General features: G+C 47.0%; 1 protein-coding gene across 1 annotated transcript in view; it reads left to right on the top strand.

The window, feature by feature from the left end:
• Nucleotides 1-1,656: 1,656 nt before the first annotated feature.
• CNTLN (centlein) overlaps nucleotides 1,657-13,023 on the top strand; it is a 1,560,264-nt gene continuing 1,548,897 nt past the window's right edge. The window contains exon 1 of the mRNA XM_086961469.1: nucleotides 1,657-1,992. The gene's annotated coding sequence lies outside the window, so the exon portion shown is untranslated. The remainder of the gene's footprint in view (nucleotides 1,993-13,023) is intronic.

The raw sequence follows: 13,023 nt of genomic DNA, 5'->3' as shown, positions 1-13,023 counted from the left end.
TCATTACGTTACGTGTAGGTCGCGATCAGCGCTACGTCACGGCCGGCGCTTGTTTTAGGGGACTACTTTGTATACAAATTTTAATTTTTTTAATTTACGTTTTTTTAAATTTAATGTCGCCTATGTCCATCTACACACCCTGACATTTTCATAGATGTATCGGGTGTGTAAATTGGCGCTGTGGTTTCCGAGTTTACCTTGCCATAAGGTGCAAGTTCTCTCTTTATAATAGTAGTATAGATTATCAAAAGATTTAAAAGGCACTGTCATTTACAATACCATATAGCTTAAACTCTCGCAAATGCGAGACCTATTGCATTGCAAATGCTTGTTCAAATTTGTGTTACACATGGTATAAGATAGGGTGCTACAAAGTGCACAACAAGCCTTGCCCTTAACTGTGCTGCAAGGGTGAGCTGCTGAAGATCAGGTGAGCGAGGCTTGCTAAAGCAAATAGCACCAAAGCAGGGGGGGGGGGAAGTCGCACTTCGAATTCAGAGAAAATTAAAGAGGCACCTTTGTAATCAGCATTTGAAGTGCCTTACATTTCATCTCACCATTTGAACGGGACCGGGAGATGAAGTGACAGCCACCGAAGCTGAAACGCCAAAGATGGGCAAACAGTGACTTGAGCAGGAATAAAAGAAAAAAAATAGTCCCCCAAATGAACACATAAACATAGAAGCGTAATGTTAACATTAACTGGGCATAGATAGCTCTGTGGGAGGAAACCAAATACAAAAAGAAAGGACAAAGATGAAGCAGTAACCCCTAGTAAGAATTTTTGAACAACAATCGAAGAGACGAATAAAAAGGCAATGGGCCCACAGAGTAAATACAGCAAGTCTCAAAGACAACGCATGTGCTACCTAGGCTTGACCTAATAAGGTATTATAAAAATAAAAGAGCTTCCAAAATATAGATTTTAGTAACACCTTTAATGCCTAGACTGAACATACTGCAATTTTTTTTTATAACCGTCTTTTAAAAGCACACACTTCATAGCTGAGCTGGCAGATTCCTTACAATATATTACAAAAAAATGGGTGTCATCAGGAAGGCTCAAGTGATTTCATCAATTAAATCTAATACCGGCTTCCATACACCCTTGACATTTGCACATTGAACAGCTGTACACATTAACATTTCTTTCAGTGAAGCAGGCACCCTGGCAATAAGACTTTGTTTAGCTGTCTGCAGCTCCCTCAGTTTCACAGCACAGGAGATGCCTCAGACTACGGCTGAGGCATTTAGTCGGAATTAACCACCTCGGACGGTTGTCTTTTAGCGAAATGTACGAAACAGTTTTTCTAAAAGTAAAAAGAAAAAAATAGGGGCACAGACACAGTAAGCACCCTCCTCTGGTTGTATTGCCAGAAAAATGGAAAGCACGGAAAACGATCTGTAAAGGGTTCACACTGAGTTGGCAAGTTAGTTCGCGTAGTTGAACGCCTTCAGTAAGCATGCTGTCAGCAGGAGCGTCTCTGGACCCAATTGCTCCAAGAGCACCTCACGACTCGACTGGGTAATGGATATTTCCCGGTAACAGATTCTAGGTAGCTCAAGCGCAGTGGATGAATCACGACGCACATGACGTACAGAGTTAGGACTGAACGTATTAGTCACGTGCGACGCCGTCGTTGCTAAGAAACCTTCCTCTAATAGGAAGTGGTAAATTCGTATCGTCCCGCCACTGGTGCCGCTCTTCCCGGGAGGATTGCGTTATTATATAGTATAGACCCGCGCAGCTTCAAACCTCTGGCAGGCTACTGAGGAGTTAGTTGGAAAGGAGGGAGGGACAAACAGGAGAGAGAAGACAGGGTATGGCAAGGCGCTTCATTGACAGCCTCAGCACATAGAGTTACTCGTCGCAGACCTGAGGAGGCAGTTGTCACTCTTATTGTAAACTGCCCACGTTCTTTTCTTTGAAGTGAAAACAACTGGCAGTGATGCAAAGTGCCTGACAGACCAGCGACCACCAGGCTTCATGTGGTAGGTGTCAGTAGGCAAGATACCAGTTGTCAAGTTCTGTGTTAGAAAGTTCATTGGGTCAACTTTGTATTGTATTTTTCATCTGCGGCAGGCTGCGTACACGGGTTTGTAGTTAGTGTTGCTCCTGGCCGTTTTTCTACGGGCATGGTCGGTAATTTAATGTCCGACCCAGCCGATACATAAAGTTTGAAAATCGCATACAGCCGGTATCCCGCCCCTTCTCCCCATGCATACTTTAAATAGCAAATGTATTTATTTATTTATTGATGCGTTTTTATATAGCACGGACTTTCCCCGAAGGTGTCAGAGCGCTTCACAATAGGAACAGAACTGCCTTCGTGATCCACGAGTTTGCAGACTCTAAAACCTTGAAGAAATGGTAATGTTTTTCTTTTGGAACAGTGGCAATCCTGTGTGCAGTCTGGCTTTTAGCATTACGAGTTGAGACTAAAACACATAACATGAAATGTAGTGTTGGCTAAATGGCATGTAGATGCTTGATCTGTCCTTTGCAAGGTATGCCTTGGGACTAGTGGGCAGCTGTATTGTGGTACATTTTGTGTGGGATGGATGTAAATCTGCAAGTATCACACTAAACCTAATTCTTTATTGGGTCGGCTGGTCCCCGACATGGCACACTGGCAGAACTGTAGACATCACAAGGTCTAAAAGGCCACAATGTACGGCCAGAGCTGCTGATTTTGGAACTGGGCAATCAGGTTCGAATCTCGGCGTTGGCTCAACACCCTGTGATACTGGGGAAAACTCTTAATCTCTACATGTCTAAAATAAATCTGGCCTTGTGTAATGTTACTGGTCCTCAAGTAAGATGTCACAATGCCCAAGCATATAAAACGCAAAAATAAAACATGTAAAGTGAAATTTCAGGGTTTGGACTACGGTGACCAAATGTCCTGGATTTCCCAGGACATTCCAGGTTTTCACAGGACTGTCCCATTGTTCCGACACTTTTCTTAGTTTTAAATACATGCCATGGTTTTTGGGAGAAAGGGCAGGTCAAAATTGAAAGGTATGCTTCCCTTTCACAATTGCCTCTGAAATAATTAAAGTAATTTATCTATTTTGGTCAGACAGCACACAAAGAGGCCTGCTGCGTCCTCCCAGCAGAGGAGATTGGGGAGGAGAGTAGGAGGGGCGCAAAGTGGAGGTCCTGCCATAGCGAATGTTATGTAATGTATATATATGTGTGTATGTCAACAATAATAAATGGAGCGTATTATTGTGCAATCAATATGGCTCAATCAAAAGCATTAGGAAAAGTTCCATGCAATGCTACATCTGCAGTTCACGTCCAATTACGTTCCTCTGGAGTCTTGTACATGTGTTCAAATCCGTTTGTTTGTAGTACTTTATTCGATAAGAAGTTTATCATAAAAGTAAGTACAATTTCATTTATAAAATATTAAAAATTCAGAGTGAATATATACAGTTAAAAAAACCATAAGACATAAAATGCAGTGAAAGGCTTCCCTTAATCAACCAGATTAATTAGTCGTTGTTTACTAGCTCATTTTCAGCTGGATAAGTTTTGAACGAATCTGCCAGGCTCTTCTCAAGTACTTTGCTAATCCACAGATGACCATCATAGAGGTTGTGTCTGTTCTCAAAATCCGAAGGGCCATCATGCAATGTCTCACTCATAGTTCTCTGCATACAGGTTTCAGCCATTTCTTTCCGGCTCCCCTATATGCACTGCAAGCAAACAGGAAGTGTGCTAGGGACTCGGTGGGATTGGTACATCCTGGGCAAGAAGCTTGGTGGTACACGGAAGATTCCCAGAATCTGGTGAATTCGTTCAGCGGGAGTGTCCCATACCTCAGTTTTAGGTAGAGGGTTCTATCACTAGGTGTTTTAATGAAGTCTAAAAAAGGTTCCAGCTTCTTCTCCGGTTTATGTTCTAGAAACTGGTCAGTTAAAGTGCCCCACCTAGTGTCTTTTAGATCCTTGCCTTGCACCCAACCCCAATACATTTTCTTGACTGTTTCTTTCGGTGGGGGGGACTGGGATAGCCACACTTGGCTCAGCCCTAGATTGTTAACCAACTCCTTCAGTTTGTTCAGCCATACAATTTCCTTTGATCCATTCAAATTAATTAGTTCGAGTACTGCAGCATAGCTTGCCAACTCTGGTGTCCTTCTTAGACGCACCCAGTACAACAATGGGCGAATATAAACTATGTCTTTAATGGATCGCCGCCCCATGTCGTGTAGGAGTGGTTTTAAAGGGGTAGACAGTGGAAGGCCAACTAGATCTCTTAGAAACTTGTTCTCTGCTTTTACTAGGTCTGCAGTCTTATCAAAACCCCATAGTTCAGACCCATATACTGCAGCAGCCAGAGCCTTCCCATCGTAAACAGCTAAAGCGGGGGCAATGGGTCTGCTGTAGGATGCTCGATGATCTCTTGAGATGGCCCCTGACACTCTTTTGAGGTTTAAAAGCATTTTGGCTACATGGGTGTCCCATTTCATTCTTTGATTGACCCTTACTCCTAGATAGTCAAAAGCATCCACCTCCTCAAGCATGGTTCCGTTAAGGGTGACGTTGATCTTTCTAGGTTTTTTTGTCCGGGATAGTACCATCAGTTTGGTTTTGGTTGTGTTGATGGTTAAGCCTCGTTCTTCGCAGAACAGATGGAACCTGTCTAGGAGTTTCTGGAGGCCAGAGGGGGGTTTGGACATCAGGAGGGTGTCGTCCGCGAAAAGGAGGGTCAGTGTTTTTTCTCCCGCCAGGACTGGGGCATCGGCTGGCATCTCTCTCAAATGGTCTGCCACCCCATTTATAAAGAGAGAGAAAAGAGTTGGGGCCATCGCACAGCCCTGACGGACCCCCCTGTTCACTGGTATCCTCCCGGTCAGTTCGCCCTGATCTCCCCATCTTATTCTTGCGTAAGTGCCCTCATGTAGTCTTTTTATCAGCTCCAGGAGATATTGTGGGAGACCCATAGCCCGGAGCACTTCCCACAGTTTGGCACGGGGCACAAGATCGAAGGCGGTTTTGAGATCTATGAAGGCCAGATATAACGAGCCTTTCCCGATGGAAACGGTTTTCCAGTATGTTGCAGCAAATCTGAAAACCTGGTCCATTGTTCCCACCTTACGTCTGAACCCTGCTTGTGAGTGTGTTAAAATATTTCCCTCCTCTAGCCAGGACACCATTCTGGAAAGACCCTGCCAACCACCTTCTGAATTACATCAATCAGACTTATCGGTCTGTAGTTGGCAGGGTCCTCTTTGGCCCCCTTCTTGTATATTGTAACCACTTCTGCCCCTTTCCATGACTCGGGGACTGGGTGGCCCTGGACAAGAAGGTTCATCAAAAGAAGGATGAAATTAGCCCATAAGGTGGGTTCATGTAGGAGTAAGTCACCTGGCAGGCCATCCGGGCCAGCAGCCTTCCCAGGCGCTATATTATTAATGGCCATTTGGACCTCTGTTAGTGTAAAAGGGTCTACTGCGTTAAGGGGTATATACTCAGATTCTAATACTGGTTCTTCATCTAGTGTCTGCTCTGTAACAGCCTCACAGCAATAGAGATGTAAAAAATGGGAATGCCATTGCTGTTCAGTTATATGATTTGGGACGGGCTCTTTTCGCCTTTTATTAAGTCCCAAAATAGCGTAGAATCCTTTTCATAGGCCGCTTTTTTTAGTTCCTGCCAGTGGTCTTCCTCCCAAACACGTTTAGCTAGATCGATGGTTCTATTGTAATCTTTTCTGGCCATCCTTACTGCTGTGGAATCTTTTTTCAGGAGAGCCAATGAGATAGCCTTTCGCTTTTCTCTGCAGTTGGCTGTAAACCATAAATTACCACTTTTAGCTGGTTTATTTTTGTGACCTCTGGAAGCTTTAACCTTAAAATATGAACTTATATTTAGTATTAATTCCCCATAGACTCCACTTAAATCTGTTTCAACTCCTTTATCCTGCACAGTAAGGAGCGTTGTTAATTCCGCACTCTTTAATTTAATCAGGTTACCTATATTGGTCAGGATGTTCTCTTGGCAAGCCACCTTTTCCCATTTTAACCTACGGTTGGAGTTTGTTGGGACTACTTCTTTGGTGAGGAAGAGGTCGTTTGACTTCCTCTTACAGTCCCATTTAATTTCCAAACAGAGAGGGTTATGGTCACTGTCCGGCATCTGCTTAACCTCCATATCTACCACATTCCCCCATAATGTTATGTCCAGAAGGATGTAGTCAATGCGCGAGGGGCCATTTAGTCTGTTAAAGGTCATGGCCCCATCAGGATCCGAGGGTGTTCTACCATTTAATGCACAGAGGTTATATTCCAATGTTAGAGCATTAATTTGTAATGCCCTAGCTGACCATCTCTTAATTGGTCTTAAGGTCAATGCTGGAATAGAGTGTTTCAGATCTTGTTCGTTAGACCCTACTAGATCTTCCTCACTTAATGGTTCGTACATGCAGTTCAAGTCACCTCCCACAATTATATTTGATCGAGGGGCTATGTTTGATAAGGCCAGTTCTAAAGATGCTATCGTGGCCGAATGTTTAGCCCCCGGGGACCCTCTTGCATATACATTGAACAGCTCTACTCTATTGCCATTCAAGGGTCCTTTCAAGGATAGATGTAAGATATCTTCAGAGTTGGTAGAATGAGCAGTGATATCCCAATTCAGTGATATCTTTACCCATATATGGAGACCCCCCGAGGGGCATCCCTTCCCTTGACTTACTGCAGGGATGAAAAAAGTGGAGTACCCCGTTTTATGCAGTCCTGTTGTGCTCCATGTCTCCTGGAAAATACAGACCTCATAGTTATCAATGAATTTATTCCATTCTGGAATGGCCAATTTCTTTTTGAGGCCTGCAATGTTCCAGGAGAGCAACTGGATCACCTCTGGGTCTCCTTCCCCTCCCTTGTTTAGCTCCCTGTTCTCCTGGTTCAGAAGGTCACCAGGAGGCGAGCTAGGGAGATAATTGGTTGTGTTACGGGTATTTTCCAGAGCATCTATATTAGGAAAAGATTCCGTAGGGGTACTTTCATTTACTTTAGATAGTCAGTCTACTTTATTTAGATCCGAGAGATCATAATCCCCCGCTGTAGACCATGAGGGCAAGGATCTAATCTGTATGTTGGATTGTTTAGGGGGACAAGTCCGAAACTCAAGGGCCACCAAGTTCTCTGCCAATGCTTCATCACACAGTTGTATTTCTATACAATCTGTGTGCGAACTATGAAATGAGTCTTCTGACAAAAATCAGATCCTCCCTTATAATAGATCTACATCCCCTGACATGACGGAGCCAATGGATCACTTTATTTTGGATAGATTCTCTGGATTCATACATAGAGTTCGGGTTGAGTTTTGGGACCCCAGTCATGTATACTATTGCTTTGGAGTTTCTTTTAGCATTATCTAACAGGGGGGTGTTTAGGGCAGCCCTAGGCACCCCATTGCCAACTGTACTAGTAACCTTGCGAGGTTGTGTACCTGGATGTGCAGATCTGTTGCCATGTGCTATGCCCCGTGTTTTTATAGTTTCAGCATATGACCTGGAGCTAAGAGTATGCTGTCCAGCTGATGAGTCCCTAACATGAGATTTTTGGTGCAAAAGCCCTTTCTCTATGAGCCCTACATCTAGTTGTTTACCAGGGATTAAAGGGTCAGTTGGGGTACATGGTGTTGAGACCATTACAGGTGTACTGATTTGTGAGGATTTTACCCTATCAGTGTTACCCTTCTGGGATAATTTTTCCAGCATTTTTTTTATAGAGAGCATATCCCTCTCTAATTTATCTAGTTTTTTTAAGAGAGCTCTATTAAGGATTAAACATTTCGGGCAGCCCTCACAGACATCAGCATTTGGCTCCTTTGCCTTAACACCCCTCTCAATTGTTTGAGCAATCACTTCTAAAGCATCTCCTGATTCCCCTTCTAAAACAGCAAATCTATTAACACAGTTGATAGTTATCCCCCCTATGTTCTCCTGTATTTCATGGACGGGGGATTCTAGAGTAGCACTGGGTAGATTGGACTCCTTAGATGGCTCTGACTGGACCAGTTTGGTAGAACTATCTGGTGGTGGTTTGTGTACTTCACAGACTGGGGGAATATATGGGGACTTTTTGTTAAAAATAGCTGGGATCACTTTCCCTCGCTGTTGTTTTAAAACATCTGCAAGTGGGTCAGGGTCGAGATTTTGCGCCTGGTAAGTACTTGGATTTCCTGTCAGGATTTCCTCACATTCGCTGACGATTGATTCAATTCTTGTCAGGGTGCAGTTAGAACCAGGAAGCGTGACCTTTTTTGCTTTTTTCCCCTTCTTAGGGTGGGACGGCTGGGCTCCACCTTCCATAGTTTTTCTCTTACCCATTGCTTATGCAGAAGGGTTGCTAAGGTCTATCCAAGTAAATACTTCTCCGACACTCAGGTTCTACAGGAAAGGGTAGCGCCAGAAAGCGTCTTTTGTATTCTTTCAGTTTAGATATTCCCCTTTTCCCCACAGTACCTTTTAATCCTTGGTGCGGAGTCCTCAGGATCCAGATGTTAGGGGGATGTCCCTGCCCTGCCTCTTCCGGTCTTTGACGGGCGCGGGACGGGCCCGCCCTTGGCCCGGGCACGCCCGCGCGCGTCCCGCGCTGCGTGAGGTGCCTCGGTCTTTTTGAGCGCCTCCGGGCGCTTGGTTGTGCCGAGCGTCGCACGCGCCCCACTGCCTGCCGGGAATTGAAGTCCTCCGGCGGCGGTGGCTTGAGCGCGATCTCCTTGGGGGCTTTGCCTGCCCCAGTCACCCCAGCACAGGACTGTTGGCAGTTGTTGAAGGTGTCCCGCGCTGCGGGAGGTGCCTCGGTCTTTTTGAGCGCCTCCGGGCGCTTGGTTGTGCCGAGCGTCGCACGCGCCCCACTGCCTGCCGGGAATTGAAGTCCTCCGGCGGCGGCGGCGGCTTGAGCGCGATCTCCTTGGGGGCTTTGCCTGCCCCAGTCACCCCAGCACAGGACTGTTGGCAGTTGTTGAAGGTGTCCCGCGCTGCGGGAGGTGCCTCGGTCTTTTTGAGCGCCTCCGGGCGCTTGGTTGTGCCGAGCGTCGCACGCGCCCCACTGCCTGCCGGGAATTGAAGTCCTCCGGCGGCGGCTTGAGCGCGATCTCCTTGGGGGCTTTGCCTGCCCCAGTCACCCCAGCACAGGACTGTTGGCAGTTGTTGAAGGTGTCCCACGCTGTGGGAGGTGCCTCGGTCTTTTTGAGCGCCTCCGGGCGCTTGGTTGTGCCGAGCGTCGCACGTGCCCCACTGCCTGCCGGGAGTTGAAGTCCTCCGGCGGCGGCGGCTTGAGCGCGATCTCCTTGGGGGCTTTGCCTGCCCCAGTCACCCCAGGACAGGACTGTTGGCAGTTGTTGAAGGTGTCCCGCGCTGCGGGAGGTGCCTCTGTCTTTTTGAGCGCCTCCGGGCGCTTGGTTGTGCCGAGCGTCGCACGCGCCCCACTGCCTGCCGGGAATTGAAGTCCTCCGGCGGCGGCTTGAGCGCGATCTCCTTGGGGGCTTTGCCTGCCCCAGTCACCCCAGCACAGGACTGTTGGCAGTTGTTGAAGGTGTCCAAATCCACTTTATTGAAGTTTTTTTTACAATTGCACATCCGCCCAGCCAAAGCGTTTCGTCCAAAAAGGACTTCATCAGGGTTAGATTATTCTGCAATTCCTAATATTTCGAAGTATGAGGAAATGTCAATCAGCAGATGTCTGGAAAAAGTTCAAGATATGTCGGGTGGTATAGTACCCTCTATTCAATCTCTCTCGTCAGAGGGTATAGTCCATATCACGAGATTCCAGCCCTTTTTTGAAGATAGTCTATCAACTCTGACAAGAGAGATTTAATAGGGGGTATTATACCACCTGACATATTATCTAGAACTTTTTCCGGACATTTGCTTTTTGTCATTCCCTCATACAATGAAACATTAGAAATGGAAGAATAACCCAACCCTGACGAAGTCCTTTTTGGACGAAACGCGTTGGCTGGGCTGATGTGCAATTGTAAAAAAAACTTGGAAAAGTGGATTTGAACCCACGTATAAGACTCTAGAGGAATGTAATTGGACGTGAATTATGGATATAGCATTGTAAGGAACTTGTCTTAATGCTGTTGATTGAGCTATATTGATTGTATAATGATATGGTCCTTTTCATTTGTTATTGTTGGTTTTGGACTGTTTGTGACTTCTAAGCAGTGGAGTCGTATAAAGTTTAGCATAGACTAAACATTCAATAATTCAATAGTACACCAGTGCGACATCTAATGGCCCACACTACTTCTGTATAATTTCTGTTGCTATGTGTGTAGGTGTGTGTGTGTGTGTGTATATATCTATCTATCTATCTATCTATATCCTACTGGCGGTCGCCAGTAGGTAGTCATAGTTAGGACCTAGTTTCCATAGGAAAAGCGTTTTTTTGATTTGCCAATATCTTTGGTGCAGTTTGACGAAATTTTCCAAAAAATGAGTCCCAAGAAAAGAGTGGAAAAAAGGTTGAAAATCAAGAAAAGGGGGCAGGGTACAAACACCCTGACCCCCTAGGCCTGCTCAGGGGGTCCCACCAGGATCCCCAGGACCTAAAAAAGCATTACAAAACAAAAAGCGTCCGAATTCACGCTGGGGTCGCGAATCCGGCCAAGATTCATTGTATTTAAGCCCCTGGGTGTGCCAGGTCCCGGGGGCATGCTTAATTATGTGGTGGGGGCCCCTCAGCCCCAGGGACTGCCACCTCCGTGGGGCTACATTAATGTGGTGCGGGGGCATGCGTCCCCCCGCAGCCCCAGGACCGCCACCTCCCCGGGGCATTGTGCAAAAAGGAAGCAAAGCAGGATTGCTTTTGAGCAAGCGGCGCTGCATGTTAGCAGCTCCCCATGCTCAAAAGCAATGACGGCTCCCGCAGGAGGCGGGGAGTCAGCGGGACCCTGGGGGCATTGGGGTTCCCCCACGGTCCTCATCAAAGAGGCCAGGCCCCCGGAGATTGTGTCCCCAGGGCCAGAAGTGGCCCGGTTGTGGGGCCATGTGGCCCCTTCTGGCCCCCTCTTCCGCAGAGAGGTCCTCTTGTGTTATGAGGACCTCAGGACACAAGTGGACTTCATCCTCCGAGCAGCAGTGTGCCAGAAGCCGCGTTAGCGGCGTGGTGTAAAAAGGGGCTTGGCCTCGGAGCACCTCTCTTTAACGCAGCTCTGTGGAGGTTACTGGAGGTACCTGGTGGGCTACTTGGCCCACAGTGACCCTCAGGATTCAAGGGGACTTAATTCCCCAACTTACAACGTGCCAGGGGGCGCTTTTGCACAGTGGTGCAGGGAGGGGGCGGGGCCTGATATAACAAGTGTGCAAACACACCCCCTAGCGCGTTGTAAATTGGGGGATTAAGTCCTCTTTCATCCTGAGGGTCCCTGGGGCCAACTAGCCCACCAGGTACCTCCAGTAAGTGCCACAGAGCTGTGTTGCAGAGAGGTGGTCCGAGGCAACGCTCCATTTTACACCACTCTGCAAACGTGGCTTCTAGTGCACTGCTAGTGGGGCGATGAGGTCCTCTTGTGTCCGGAGGGCCACATGACACAAGTGGACTTAATCCTCCGAGCAGCAGTGCGCCAGAAGCCGCGCTTGCAGAGTGGTTTAAAAAGGGGCGTTGCCTCGGATCACCTCTCTGAAACGCAGCTCTGTGGCGCTTACTGGAGGTACCGGGTGGGCTAGTTGGCCCCCAGGGACCCTCAGAATTCAAGGGGATTTAATCCCCCAACTTAGAATGCGCCAGGGGGGCGCGTTTGCAGAGTGGTGGAGAAAGGGGGTGTGGTCTTTGTCCGACTCTCCGCAATCCCACTGTGTGGAGCTTACTTAGAGGTAAGAGGTAGGCTAGTTGGCCCCTAAAGGACCCCGACTAGCGAAGGGGACTTCAATCCCCATCAAGAGTGTGCCAGGGAGCGCATTTGTAGAGTGGTGGATAAAGGGGGTGTGGCCTGCTCTTCGAACTTAGCAATGCTGCTGTGTGAGACTTACTGGAGGTAATAGGAGGTGTAGTTGGCCCCCAAGGATGTCCTTGGGGGGCCAACTACCCCTCTTGTTACCTCCAATAAGTCCCACACAGTGGGATTGCTAAAACGTCTTCGGAGGCCATGCCCCCCTTTCTCCACCATTCTGCAAATGCGCCTCCTGGCAGACTACGGGATGGGGATGAAGTCCAGTTTACTCCTGAGGGACTTTGGGGGCCAAGAAGACTTACTGTCACCTCCCGTTAGCCCTAAGAACCGGAATTCCTGAGCACTGGTTGGAGGCCCAGCACCCTTTCTCCACCACTCTGCAAACACGACTACTAGTTAAAGAAGTGTTTGCAGTGTAATAGGTTTTGCATTTGCGAGAATTAGAGCTATTGGCGTTGTAAATGCAAACGTTTTTTACTCATGTTTTTGGAGTGGATTTACGTTGTGTGTAGTGGAATTATGTGGTATGCTGTGCTGTGAAATTATGTGGAAAGAAAGTATGTGGTATTTAGTGTATAGAAATTATGTAGAGTGGCAAAATGTGTTATGGAGAGTAATTATGTGGTATGGCAGTCTGTGTTGTATAGTGGAAACCTCAGGTTTAGTCTTCCTCGTTTCCATAGAAGCTCAGCTATGAACTCAGTGAGACTAAAAAAGATGGAATCACCAAGGAGCACTTGTGGACCTAGACAGAGGTATGAGCAGGGCCACTGGAATTATGTGACTGTTTGGCTCCACCGACTTTTGCACAATTATACATTTTCTGCATTAGTCACATAATTCATCATCTGCACTCTAATCGGCAGATTTGAACAAACAAGCCCTTGTTTCTAGCTGAAATGGGTCAAACGTTTTAAAAAATACAGCGTGGTGAAAGGCCCTTTGCAAACCTAGAATGGTCACCTGTTACTTATTGCTAAATGTGGGTGTTAAATTGGTACTAATGGTGTGCAAGCCACTCTTGCTTCCCTCTGCGCCTCTCTTGCCTCTTTCTGCATTTCTGTTGCTTCTTTCTGCATGTTTCAATCTTTTTCTGCACTTCTC

This window comes from Lissotriton vulgaris, chromosome 3_1 (assembly GCF_964263255.1).
Source record: "Lissotriton vulgaris chromosome 3_1, aLisVul1.2, whole genome shotgun sequence".
NCBI lineage: Eukaryota > Metazoa > Chordata > Amphibia > Caudata > Salamandridae > Lissotriton > Lissotriton vulgaris.
Note: the sequence above shows the minus strand (reverse complement) of the source record. Positions and strands in the feature narration are given on the sequence as shown.